The sequence below is a fragment of the Camelina sativa genome, chromosome 4 (genome assembly GCF_030686135.1).
Source record: "Camelina sativa cultivar CO46 ecotype springtype chromosome 4, ASM3068613v1".
Lineage (NCBI taxonomy): Eukaryota > Viridiplantae > Streptophyta > Magnoliopsida > Brassicales > Brassicaceae > Camelina > Camelina sativa.
In genome coordinates, this window is record NC_141883.1 from 6,520,021 (window position 1) to 6,533,952 (window position 13,932).

A 13,932-nucleotide genomic window follows, 5' to 3' on the forward strand; every position below is an offset into this window, starting at 1 on the left:
ATACGTTGATTATGCACACCAAAAATTCCAGAATTGATTACGAACCGTTAAGCACTAGATTTCCATGTCATACGTTAGATTAGTGAACTAAACAAATCAAAAATGGCTTTGATACCATATATAAATTCAGATTTCTATATTTATGAAATCTATATATCCCCAAGATCATCTAGAATTGATCTAATTCAACCATGAACACTTTTTTAGAGAAGAAGAAACACTAACTTTGATCCATTGCTTGATTATGTTTGATGATAGATCCAAGTCTTCAAATTGATTTTCTCCTCCTTTTGACCTTTCTCTCTTATGATTCCTTTGATGGACAAGGAATCCACACTATTCTATCTTTCTATGTTTCTTTTGTTGTTGTTGTTTTGTTACCACCATATTAACATGATATTCGTTCACTTCTTATATGTGACGAAACATCACTAGTGAACCCACGTGATCATTCACGTAACTACCACGTAGAAGAATATGGCAGTTACTTATACGTACGTGCCTCTTCAGATACGTTGATTATGCACACCAAAAATTCCAGAATTGATTATGAACCATTAAGCACTAGATTTCCATGTCGTACGTTAGATAGTGAACTAAACAAATCTTGAAGGTCTCTGATATCAAATATAAAATCAGATTTCTATATTTATGAAATCTATATCAAACCGATCCGATCTGTTTTTTTTATATAAATAAATATTAATAAATAATAATAATAATAATAATAATAATAATAATAATAATAATAATAATAATAATAATAATAATAATAATAATAATAATAATAATAATAAATAAACTACAACTAGTGGTCCCATACCCACTAGCCACCTAACCACAATCACAATCAACAGCGGAAATAACCAATACCAATATCCAATAATAAACCAATAATTATAACATAAACAATATTCAAAAAATCAACCAACAGGAATCATAGAACCAGCAACCTGGCAATGTTTCTAATGACCCAACTCTAGCAACCTAACAATGCCAGACAACAACCAATCGAGTCCCTAAAACATCCTCCTCTTCATTGCCTTGATTCCACTATCACACTTTGCCTTTACCTTCACCACAAACACAAATTGCAATGCATGAGTTTTTATAAACACTCAGTATGGCAATCCTCCCATTTACTGGCTATACACACAAGCAATAGAGACATCTCTAACTCCAAGTTCAGCTACCGTAGTGACCGCGTCCCCTGAGATAACTGAAGGAACTGCACCTCCAACCGGTCCAAGGCCTCTCTCGGAAAGTACTTGCGGTTGAACTCCCCCACGAAGTCAGTCCAAGTCATCTCCCTCTGCACTCTCCTAGCAGCCACTGATCTCCACCACACCTGAGCATCACCAATCAAGTGTCGGACCCCTATGTCCACCCAAAACTCCTCATGACATCTCAGAATCTCGAAGCGACGTTCCACACTCGTCCTCCACGCATCTGCAGCAGTGGGATCTGTACCACCCGAAAACCATGCAGTATCGATGCCACGCATCTCCTTGAGCATAGACAAATAATGACTATGCCCTACCACATCTGCAGCCACTGGCTGCCGCTCCTCCGCCACCACTGGTGGCACTACCTGAGCCTGAGCCGGTACCACTCTAGGGACTGTGCTAACAAGCCCGCAAGATTGACACCAGAGGCTCCACCCGCTGGGACTCCCACACCCGGGACTCTAGCATCACCGGCTACTGGAGCATCAACACCGCCCCCTCCGGCCTTACTCATGGAATCCCCCTGGACAACCTACGACTCGCCAACACCCTTAGCTGTCACACTCTGGTCCGCAGTCTCACTAACCGCTGGGACTCTGCCCCTACCACGACCACGTCCGCGTCCACGACCACGTCCGCATCCTCGACCACGACCAGCAACAGCACCCTCTCTAACCATCTGCACTACCATGAACAGAAGGCTAAGCACACAATTAACATAACACAAAAACATAAACTCACCATGGAATCACATTGTAGGCTCGAAGAGGATGTTCTAGGACTTCATGCCACACAAAATTGACTAACTCACACAATCAATCAAGACATGCAATCCCAAACATCTAAAGCACAAAGCCTAGCGAACCCAAACCTAGAACTATAAGGGCTCTGATACCAAATTGATACGACCCGACCCGTTTTTTTTATATAAATAAATAAATAATAATAATAATAATAATAATAATAATAATAATAATAATAATAATAATAATAATAATAATAATAATAATAATAATAATAATAATAATAATAATAATAATAATAATAATAATAATAATAATAATAATAATAATAATAATAATAATAAATAAACTACAACTAGTGGTCCCATACCCACTAACCACCTAACCACAATCACAATCAACAGCGGAAATAACCAATACCAATATCCAATAATAAACCAATAATTATAACATAAACAATATTCAAAAAATCAACCAACAGGAATCATAGAACCAGCAACCTGGCAATGTTTCTAATGACCCAACTCTAGCAACCTAACAATGCCAGACAACAACCAATCGAGTCCCTAAAACATCCTCCTCTTCATTGCCTTGATTCCACTATCACACTTTGCCTTTACCTTCACCACAAACACAAATTGCAATGCATGAGTTTTTATAAACACTCAGTATGGCAATCCTCCCATTTACTCGCTATACACACAAGCAATAGAGACATCTCTAACTCCAAGTTCAGCTACCGTAGTGACCGCGTCCCCTGAGATAACTGAAGGAACTGCACCTCCAACCGGTCCAAGGCCTCTCTCGGAAAGTACTTTCGGTTGAACACCCCCACGAAGTCAGTCCAAGTCATCTCCCTCTGCACTCTCCTAGCAGCCACTGATCTCCACCACACCTGAGCATCACCAATCAAGTGTCGGACCCCTATGTCCACCCAAAACTCCTCATCACATCTCAGAATCTCGAAGTGACGTTCCACACTCGTCCTCCACGCATCTGCAGCAGTGGGATCTGTACCACCCGAAAACCATGCAGTATCGAAGCCACGCATCTCCTTGAGCATAGACAAATAATGACTATGCCCTACCACATCTGCAGCCACTGGCTGCCGCTCCTCCGCCACCACTGGTGGCACTACCTGAGCCTGAGCCGGTACCACTCTAGGGACTGTGCTAACAAGCCCGCCGAATTGACACCAGAGACTCCACCCGCTGGGACTCCCACACCCGGGACTCTAGCATCACCGGCTACTGGAGCATCAACACCGCTCCCTCCAGCCACACTCATGGAATCCCCCTGGACAACCTACGACTCGCCAACACCCTTAGTTATCACACTCTGGTCCGCAGTCTCACTAACCGCTGGGACTCTGCCCCTACCACGACCACATCCGCGTCCACGACCACGTCCGCATTCTCGACCACGACCAGCAATGTAGGCTAAGCACACAATTAACATAACACAAAAACATAAACTCACCGTGGAATCACATTGTAGGCTCGAAGAGGATGTTCTAGGACTTCATGCCACACACAATTGACTAACTCAAACAATCAATCAAGACATGCAATCCCAAACATCTAAAGCACAAAGCCTAACGAACCCAAACCTAGAACCATAAGGGCTCTGATACCAAATTGAAACGACCCGACCCGTTTTTTTATATAAATAAATAATAAATAATAATAATAAATAAATAAACTACAACTAGTGGTCCCATACCCACTAGCCACCTAACCACAATCACAATCAACAGCGGAAATAACCAATACCAATATCCAATAATAAACCAATAATTATAACATAAACAATATTCAAAAAATCAACCAACAAGAATCATAGAACCAGCAACCTGGCAATGTTTCTAATGACCCAACTCTAGCAACCTGAAAAAACGAAAAAACAACAACCAATCGAGTCCCTAAAACATCCTCCTCTTCATTGCCTTGATTCCACTATCACACTTTGCCTTTACCTCCACCACAAACACAAATTGCAATGCATGAGTTTTTATAAACACTCAGTAAGGCAATCCTCCCATCTACTCGCTATACACACAAGCAATAGAGACATCTCTAACTCCAAATTCAGCTACCGTTGTAACCGCGTCCCCTGAGATAACTGAAGGAACTGCACCTCCAACCGGTCCAAGGCCTCTCTCGGAAAGTACTTGCGGTTGAACTCTCCCACGAAGTCAGTCCAAGTCATCTCCCTCTGCACTCTCCTAGCAGCCACTGATCTCCACCTCACCTGAGCATCACCAATCAAGTGTCGGACCACTATGTCCACCCAAAACTCCTCATGACATCTCAGAATCTCGAAGTTACGTTCCACACTCGTCCTCCACGCATCTGCAGCAGTGGGATCTGTACCACCCGAAAACCGTGCAGTATCGATGCCACGCATCTCCTTGAGCATAGACAAATAATGACTATGCCCTACCACATCCGCAGCCATTGGCTGCTGCTCCTCCGCCACCATTGGTGGCACTACCTGAGCCTGAGCCGGTACCACTCTAGGGACTGTGCTAACAAGCCCGCAAGATTGACACCAGAGACTCCACCCGCTGGGACTCCCACACCCGGGACTCTAGCATCACCGGCTACTGGAGCATCAACACCGCCCCCTCCGGCCACACTCATGGAATCCCCCTGGACAACCGGCGACTCGCCAACACCCTTAGATGTCACACTCTGGTCCGCAGTCTCACTAACCGCTGGGACTCTGCCCCTACCACGACCACGTCCGCGTCCATGACCACGTCCGCGTCCTCGACCACGACTAGCAACAGCACCTTCTCTAACCATCTGCACTACCATGAACAGAAGGCTACGCACACAATTAACATAACATAAAAATATAAACTCACCGTTTAATCACACTGTAGGCTCGAAGAGGATGTTCTAGGACTTCATGCCACACACAATTGACTAACTCACACAATCAATCAAGACATGCAATCCCAAACATCTACAACACAAAGCTTAGTGAACCAAAACCTAGAACCATAAGGGCTCTGATACCAAATTGAAACGACCCGACCCGTTTTTTTATATAAATAAATAATAAATAATAAATAATAATAATAATAATAATAATAATAATAATAATAATAATAATAATAATAATAATAATAATAATAATAATAATAATAATAATAATAATAATAATAATAATAATAATAATAATAAATAAACTACAACTAGTGGTCACATACCCACTAGCCACCTAACCACAATCACAATCAACAGCGGAAATAACCAATACCAGTATCCAATAATAAACCAATAATTATAACATAAACAATATTCAAAAAATCAACCAACAGGAATCATAGAACCAGCAACCTGGCAATGTTTCTAATGACCCAACTCTAGCAACCTAACAATACCAAACAACAACCAATCGAGTCCCTAGAAAATCCTCATCTTCATTGCCTTGATTCCACGATCACACTTTGCCTTTACCTGCACCACAAACACAAATTTCAATGCATGTGTATTTTATAAAAACTCAGTAAGGCAATCCTCTCCTCCCATCTACTGGCTATACACACAAGCAATAGAGACATCTCTAACCATCATCCAACAATCAACAATAAACAATAACAAACTAGGACTATGCATCGAGTGACACCAAGCATGCATCGACCGACACCTGTTGGGGTTGTGTCGACTGATGCAAGGTTCACTTGCATCGACCGATACTCTCATTGCATCGACCGACGCATGCTCAACATAGCACAAAAACCCTAAGGTTTTACGCGCCATCCTCGCACTTGCATCGACCGATGCACTTGCCGAGCATCGTTTTCCCACGAAGCTTCTCGCCGGATTTTCGTTCCAACAACCACAAAACTCGATCCCAAGCCACAAGAAAGCTTCCTAACGTCCCAAATACATTCTAACAAGCCAAATAACACATAAACAAGCAGATCAGAGAAATATCCAGCTTAGATAAGCCATGGTCATGCACTTACCTTTGCCAAGACGATTCTGAACCTTAAACAAACAGGAAAACACTTCCAGGAAGCTCCTACAACGATCCCAGCTACAGATCTCTACAGGAACAACTTCCAATCTCCCAAAATCCTCAAGAACACTCAAGAACACTTTTCTCTCTTTCTTTTCTCTCAAAAACGGCTCAACTCGTCGAATGAGACATAACACTCGAGTTAAGAGTTTTCCCTAACCCAAAACGCAGCGTTTAACTTAAACTCATCCGCACAAAACCGGTTATGCATCGGTCGATGCACATTTCGGTTTGCGGATATTACACTATATATCCCAAAGATCATCTAGAATTGATCTAATTCAACCATGAACACTTTTTTAGAAAAGAAGAAACATTAACCTTGATCCATTGCTTAATTATGGTTGATGATGGATACAAGTCTTCAAATTGATTTTCTCCTCCTTTGACCTTTCTCTCTTATGATTCCTTTGATGGACAAGAAATCCACACTATTCTATCTTTCTATGTTTCTTTTGTTGTTGTTGTTTTGTTACCACCATATTAACATGATGTTCGTTCACTTCTTATATGTGACGAAACATCACTAGTGAACCCACCTGATCATTCACGTAACCATCACGTACTTTAACAGCCACTTATGTATAATGACCTTTCATGTAATTAATATAATACTGCAGATTAATTACACGTTATCATATATACGAATATCATAGAAAGATATTAACTTTATATATTGGTAAGGAAGGAAGGTTATCAATACACTCAGTTCCAATCATTAATCGAAACTGATCCATCACGATATCATCTTATATATTAGAATTCATAAACGTTAATATGAAATTGAACTTTATAATTAAACCGAAAGACACGTAGGCCACATAAAATATAAAATATTCTTACAAAAATTGCTATGAAATTAAATCTATGATTATGGCTTATAATCTAAGATTAAGCTCTAAAGTTTAGGATTTAGGGTTTAGGGTTTGGTGTTTAGGGTTTGGAGTTTAGGGTTTAGGAGAGGATATAATAAATGGTTTCATGCTTATGTTTTTAGGGGATATGATGAGGTTAAAATTGTTTGATAGTTAAGAATGACTACTTCACTAAAACACAAGTAGTTTTTAGTGGATGTGTATAACTCATTGTCCATGTGGACTCGATTTTATGGACATGAAAGATTAAAATCGTTTGATAGTTAACCATGACTACTTTAAAAAACCACAAGTTGTTTGAGTAAGGGGGAGGTATTGGTTTAGGATTTAGAAAGAATTTTAATGACTTTAAAAGTTAGGTAAAATATGTTGTTATTCAATCAAGACTTTTAAAAACTCTTTAAAAATTTGGTGTTATTGGTTGTGGATTTGTAAAAAGTTATCTAAAATCTTGATAAATCTAGTGTTATTGGATTAAGAGTTTTATAAAGTCATTAAAAATTTTATGTTATTCAAGTAAAACAAAAGAATCTTGGATTGTTAATGAATTCAAATTTTATGTTATTGGTTTAGGATTTTATATCATTTCCTTCATAACAAAAAGTCATGAAAACTCTTTCATCAAATAGAAAAATTTTACAAGATTAGAAAAAACAAATCATCAAGATTTTAAAAAACTTCCTAAACAATCTCTTAGAATCCTTCATTTTTAACTTTCAATTTTCTATGATTCTAACAATCAGCAAAAACATAAAGTCATTAAAATTCTTTCTCTGATCATCTAAAAATAATTATCCATTTATGCATGTTAATCATCTACATAACAGCGAACAATTATTTGGCTATAAATGGATAATGTATATTATAACTATTCACCTTTAATATAGTAAAATGGATTTTAAACTATAGAAAATATAATTATAATGCATGTAGTGTATGGTTACATGCTTTTGAGGTTAATGTTTAAGATCGAGGAGACAAGAGTTATGAGTTTTAAATTTAGAGTTTCATGATTAGTATTATTTTTTTAGGTTTAGAGTTTAGGATTTATGGACAACAAAAAAGAAGGTTGAGTTCGAATACACAAACTATTAACTCATACATTCTCATATGGTTTGATTCATATTGGGTGTTCATTGTTGTCTCATATAATTTTACTACCCATCCAAGTTTTTCCAACACACACTATCATTTACCAAAGAACACGTTTACAATCAAAAATGGATAGTATTAAATATAATTTGAGAGGACCCAATCCATTTAAAAAATAATAATAATAAAAATAAATACTTTAAACTAGTGGTCTCATACCCACTAGCTACCTAACCACATTCAAACCAAACAGCGGAAAATAGACAATACCAATAAATAGCCAACAATAAATAACCAATATTAAAGCATAACAATTAATCAATAGTCCAATCACTATAAACACATAGAACCATCAATCCTAAACAACATTCTAGGACTCAATTCTAGCAACCTAGCAATGTCAGACAACAACCAATCGAGTCCCTAGAACATCCTCCTCTTCATTGCCTTGATTCCACGATCACACTTTGCCTTTACCTGCACCACAAACACAAATTGAGATGCATGAGTATTTTATAAACACTCAGTATGGTAATGCTCCCATCTACTAGGCTATACACACAAGCAATAGAGACATCTCTAACCATCAACCAACAATCAATAACCAACAATGACAAACCAAGACTTTGCATCGACCAACGCCAACCATGCATCGACTGACACCAACTGGGGTTGCATCGACCGACACATGCTTGCATCGACCGACGCAAGGTTTACTTGCATCGACCGACATGCACAATGCATCGACCGACGCATGCTCGACATAGCACGAAAACCCTAATCGCATCGACCGACGCCTCCACATGGCATCGACCGACGCCTCCACATGGCATCGACCGATACTCCTAGGTCATATGCGTCGTCCTCGCATTTGCATCGACCGATGCACATGCCGAGCATCGTTTTTTCTCGAAGCTTTTCGCCGAATCTTCGTTCCTACAACCATCAAATTCAATTCCAAGCCACAAGAAAGCTTCACAAAGTTCCGAATAACATTCTACCAAGCCAAACAATACATAAACAAGCAGATCAGGACATGGTGCTGCAACCGGAGGGAACCAATCCCACGTCTGACTGAAAACAAAAATAAAACAATTTAGGCAAATTAGAAGCAGAAAAAGAGAAACGTTGTGGTACGAGGTTTTCAAGGGGGTCAAGTTTAGGCAAACGAAACCAAAATGTTAGAAGAAATCTTAACGTTATCAGATATTAAAACTATGACTTTGGTTGCATCCTCACCATGAGAGTTCCTTTCACTGGATTTTCATCAATGGGAGGCAGACGTTGAACAGCATTATTGTTATTCAAAGGCAATAAGTCGGACACCTGCTTGAAAACAACAAATGCACATGCATGGGGTCAAAACTAGAAACTACTTGTGGTAAAAAGACAATCAAAATAGATTTGGCTAACGACGCTTGATTACCATCTGTTGATGTTCTTCACCATGGAGATGCGTGAGGAAGTTCTCAAAGACATGGCCAGGAGGATCACGGCAGCACACTAAACAATCCCAGAAGGCAGATTACAACTGCTTCCTCATCAGGTGCGCCTGAATCTGTGAGGGGGGAAAAAATAAAAAATCAAGTTCAGCAACAGATTTACTGGTTAGTAAATGAAACAAAAACTTATCTCTCACTAATATCAAGAATGATGATCATGACTTGTATAGACTAATAACAACATTTGTTGGCAACACAAACTCTCATTAAACTTCTTCAGCTACACAGATTGAACAAAATCAATCGACAAAATCACAAGCATAAAGGGAGACCGAATTGAATTTTTAGAAACACAGTAGATTACACCATCGTTAATAGGAATTGGTCAAATGATACAAGTGTTGGGTTTATTATATATGTACTTGACTTTTCTTGTTCGGGTATTTCTCAATCCAGCTAATGAATTGGTCAATCTTTTCATCAATTTTCTTCTCCACTTCGATTTCACCGCACTGCACCGGTGACATATGGGAGGCTAGAGACGGTTTTTAGAATGAGTTTCGTATGAATGGGCCTACAGTTCGTATGAATTTTAACTTCTGTTAGAAGTAAGAGCATTGGTATAAAAATGTATCGAGAGGAGTAGAGGACTAATCAATTCAAATCATTCACAAGATTAAGTATTATATCCTGCGTACACTTGTGACTTTCTCAACAAGTCTACCAACTATGCAATCTAATCTCATTATATCAACTAAGAGAAAATTATATTATCTTCTAAGAAAAATGAGTATTATTGAAGAGTAAGGACAAACAACATACACGTCAAAGCAACTTGTTAGTTAGAATTAACAAAGAAAAAATCTATACTAATAAAACGTATAAGCTATAAGCTCCTAAAAGCGTCCACATAGGATTTAAAACATCCAATTGTGATTAGATATGTCATTAATTAACATTTTTTAAAATCTCCAGAATTTTCTATATTAAGAATTATTTTAAACATCCTATCCGGATTTGACATGTCATTCATTAACATTTTTTAAATTTCCAGAATTTTTTAGAAAAAGGAAAATTTTAAATTTATGGAAATAAAAAAACTATATACAATATCCCACATCGGCTAGAAAATTTTTAGACAATGGTTCAGAACCATTATAAATAAGATTAATATGCTTTCAACAACGAATGAGCAGGAAAGCTTGATTTATGAGGCGTCCCAGTTTAATAGTTTTATTCGGTTTGATCCAGTTTTTTATTTGATCAAACTAAACTTTTAAAAGTTCTTAGCTTTTAAAAAGTTTTTAAATATTATAATTTTTAAATTTTAAAAGTTTAGAATATTATAAATATTGAAACTGTTTAAAAGGTTCAAATTTTATATTTCAAAACCTTTTAAAATTTTAAAATATTATAAATATTGATGTAACACATAAATTATCTTATTTATCTATGATGTGCTTTTTATTTCTTATGAGCTGTAAAATATATTTTTGTGTATGATTTTATAGATGAGTTGATATTCTTTCATTAATTTTTTATTTTTATCTTATTTTTATATTTTTATGAGAAAAGAAATGATTTTGTTCTTGGAGTTTGATGGGTTAACAAGTTGTGTGGTAGTCTAAAAAAAATGTTTTTCAGTGGAAGAATGTGAAGAAGTTGACGAGGAAGAAGAATAAAAAGAGTATAATGAAGAACCAGACGGTAAAAGTAACGATGACAATTACCACAAAATTTGACAATGAAAATGACAAGAAAGAATATGAAGAATAAGAAAACATAGAATAAAAAACACGAAAATATAGGTCATAGCGATCAATTAAATATGAAAACGAGTTAAATTCATGATGATAAAAATTTTCCGTTTTTCTGGTGGTCAAAAAAACTGTTTAGGATATGTGAGGTCATCAGTTTGATTCGTCTCGCCTCGACGTCGAGTTAAATTCATGTTTTTTTATTAGATTTGATTTTATAATACAACTGATTTTTATATTTTTAAAAAATGTGTATTTGAAATTTAATTTTTTTCCGTAATACTAATTTAAATTTTTTTATAAAATTATATTTTATTACCGTCATCAATTATATATAATTTTCATCAAAATAAAATATATGTGTGGGTTCAAAACCTAGTTAGTTTAAGAAAAGTAAAGAGAATACTGATATTTATCGATGGAATGTGATGAAAAAAGCAAAGCAAATGCTTAATTCCGAAAATATATATATATATGTATATATATATATATATACAAAGCAAAATGGTGATCCACATTTATATTGTTTGGATTAATTAGTTTAACATCGCTGGAGATTATTATCTTAACGTCTTCAGTGTTAGGCATCGTAAACTTAACACTTAATAGTTTATACGTATACTATTTGGTGCGACATAAAACTTGCTCAGTTAAAGATCAATGAAGTATACTATAATGACACTTGTATGACTGCGCGAAGTCATACCCCACGCATCTACTGTTGGCAGCCGCGTAATATACTTAATTGTGTCATTGTGTATCTGATTTTTTTTGTTTTTAAGTATAGTGTATCTGATTTGTAAGTATTATAAAAATACTAATATTGTACTATATACTCCCAAATTACACATCTATTTTGTTGGGGATCGATCGTATTCTTAATTCGTTTCATTTTTCTCAGATCAAATACGAATATCAAAGGTCGATCTCATTACATACTTACATCAACGTAGAGTGTATATTGTTCTTTGTATGTCGTGTCTTTGATCGGATAAGTTTATGGGTAAGACCTACTAAAAAGAAAATAATATACCTATAACACCTTTTTTTTTCTTGGAGCTAGTTTAGATAACGGTGATTACTTTTTAATCTTGTCAAGCAGATAACGGTGATTACTACACAAATAAGCTACACGTTTTCGAAATATATTGAATACTATTTACAAATGTAGCGTGTATAATATATCTTCAACTTACTTTCTTACTTCTTCATTTCAAGGGAACTTCTTTCCATGAAGTTGTGAAAGGATTTAAGGCTCAGGTATCTGCTTTTTCTTCTGTTTTTTTCTTTCCTTCTCTAGAATCGTTTTTTTTTTTTTTGCATTTGATGGGCTTCTCCTTTTTTGCTTGCAGGGGGGGGGAGTGATATGTCCTTTGGAGATGGCAGTGGTGGTGAGAGCATATACGGTGGTGATTTTGGAGATGAGAATTTTACACTCAAACATGATAGAGCTGGATTGCTTTCCATGGCAAATCGTGGTCCAAAGACCAACAGCAACGGATCTTAATTATTCATGCTCTTTGAAAAACAACCACACTTTGATGAGTAATAACCTTTCTGCTCCTAGATTGTTTTTTTTGTTTTTGTTGTTTCCAGACTTGATGCAATTCTCTCTCAATCAGTAAACATGTAGTATTCGGCGAAGTGGTTGAAGGATGGTCAACATTCAACCAAATGCAAAGGGTGGGGACCCTTGAAGGGAAACCTATTAGTCCAGTTAAAATTATGGACTCTGGTGAATTGAGAGAAAAAGTTAATAAAGTAAATTTTTGAATGTTAAGTTTCTACATTAATGATGCAGATTCAGTCATACATTAATATTTCTTATCGTGAAGCTAAGGAGAATAAGTGAAAAAGAAGTTACAGTATGGGAATAAGAAGCGTAGGGAAAGGAGACAAACTATATTTATCATTGATCTTAAAACGTTATATTTTGAACTTGACATCTTTAATTATCCTCAGATTTATCAACAAAAATAAAAACAACTTCTGCACCGTTTTCCCCCAAAAATATTTTCACCAATTAGAATGATGAAAATTCACTGGAATTAGAGAATAAGTGGATCCCACTAAAGGTAGTCGAGAGTGTTACATTGGTTTTGGTATTAATAATTTTTTAAAAATTGTATAATTTTAACAAATATAACTGAAACAATTCTAATATCAGAGATTTTTGTTATTTAGTATTTCTGGATATAAAATATAACTAATATGTTTGGATATATATAATTGCATTTCATAGAAATCAGACAAAATAATTCATTACCCTGAGAAGATAAAAAAAAATTATTTGATTTCGTTGTATCATTCGAGATACTGAAACCAAAACTCCACAAATCAAGAGAATCAAATATTTTAATTGGATGACTAATAAGCTACCCGGTGGTAATAATTATATAAGTCAAGACTGACTTTATTTTCTATTTTTAATTAAAATTTTAAACCCCTTATATAATAAAATAGAAGTACAAAATATTATTTTATAGACTGTATAATTTTAAGAAGTTGGTTATAAATAAGTTATAGATTAATTGGTTACAAATTAAATAGTGGGTGCAACTTTAATTTATTTCTGAAAATCATAAAGAGAATATTCTAAAGAATCATTTGATATCATCTAACTTACCATATTAATTTCCTTTATTAAATTATTCATCCATATTAAAATATTTTGATATATAACTTAACATATTAATTTGTTAATTATCATTATACTTCACCTCTCATTTTTATATATGAGTCTATTTTGTGAAACAAATAAATTA

The 13,932-nt window shown here is 35.8% G+C and overlaps 1 long non-coding RNA gene across 2 annotated transcripts; it reads right to left on the reverse strand.

The window, feature by feature from the left end:
* Nucleotides 1–8,135: 8,135 nt before the first annotated feature.
* Nucleotides 8,136–10,066, reverse strand: LOC104779996 (uncharacterized). Of its 2 annotated transcripts, none has more exons than XR_015596119.1 (4): nt 9,395–9,797; nt 9,208–9,294; nt 8,553–9,042; nt 8,136–8,445 (listed from the first exon to the last, which is right to left on the reverse strand). It is a non-coding gene; the product is annotated as an uncharacterized LOC104779996 (long non-coding RNA). The 2 variants fall into 2 exon arrangements; XR_766620.2 differs by lacking the exon at nt 8,136–8,445 and adding an exon at nt 9,833–10,066 and having other exon boundaries at nt 8,904–9,042; nt 9,395–9,526.
* Nucleotides 10,067–13,932: the final 3,866 nt, after the last annotated feature.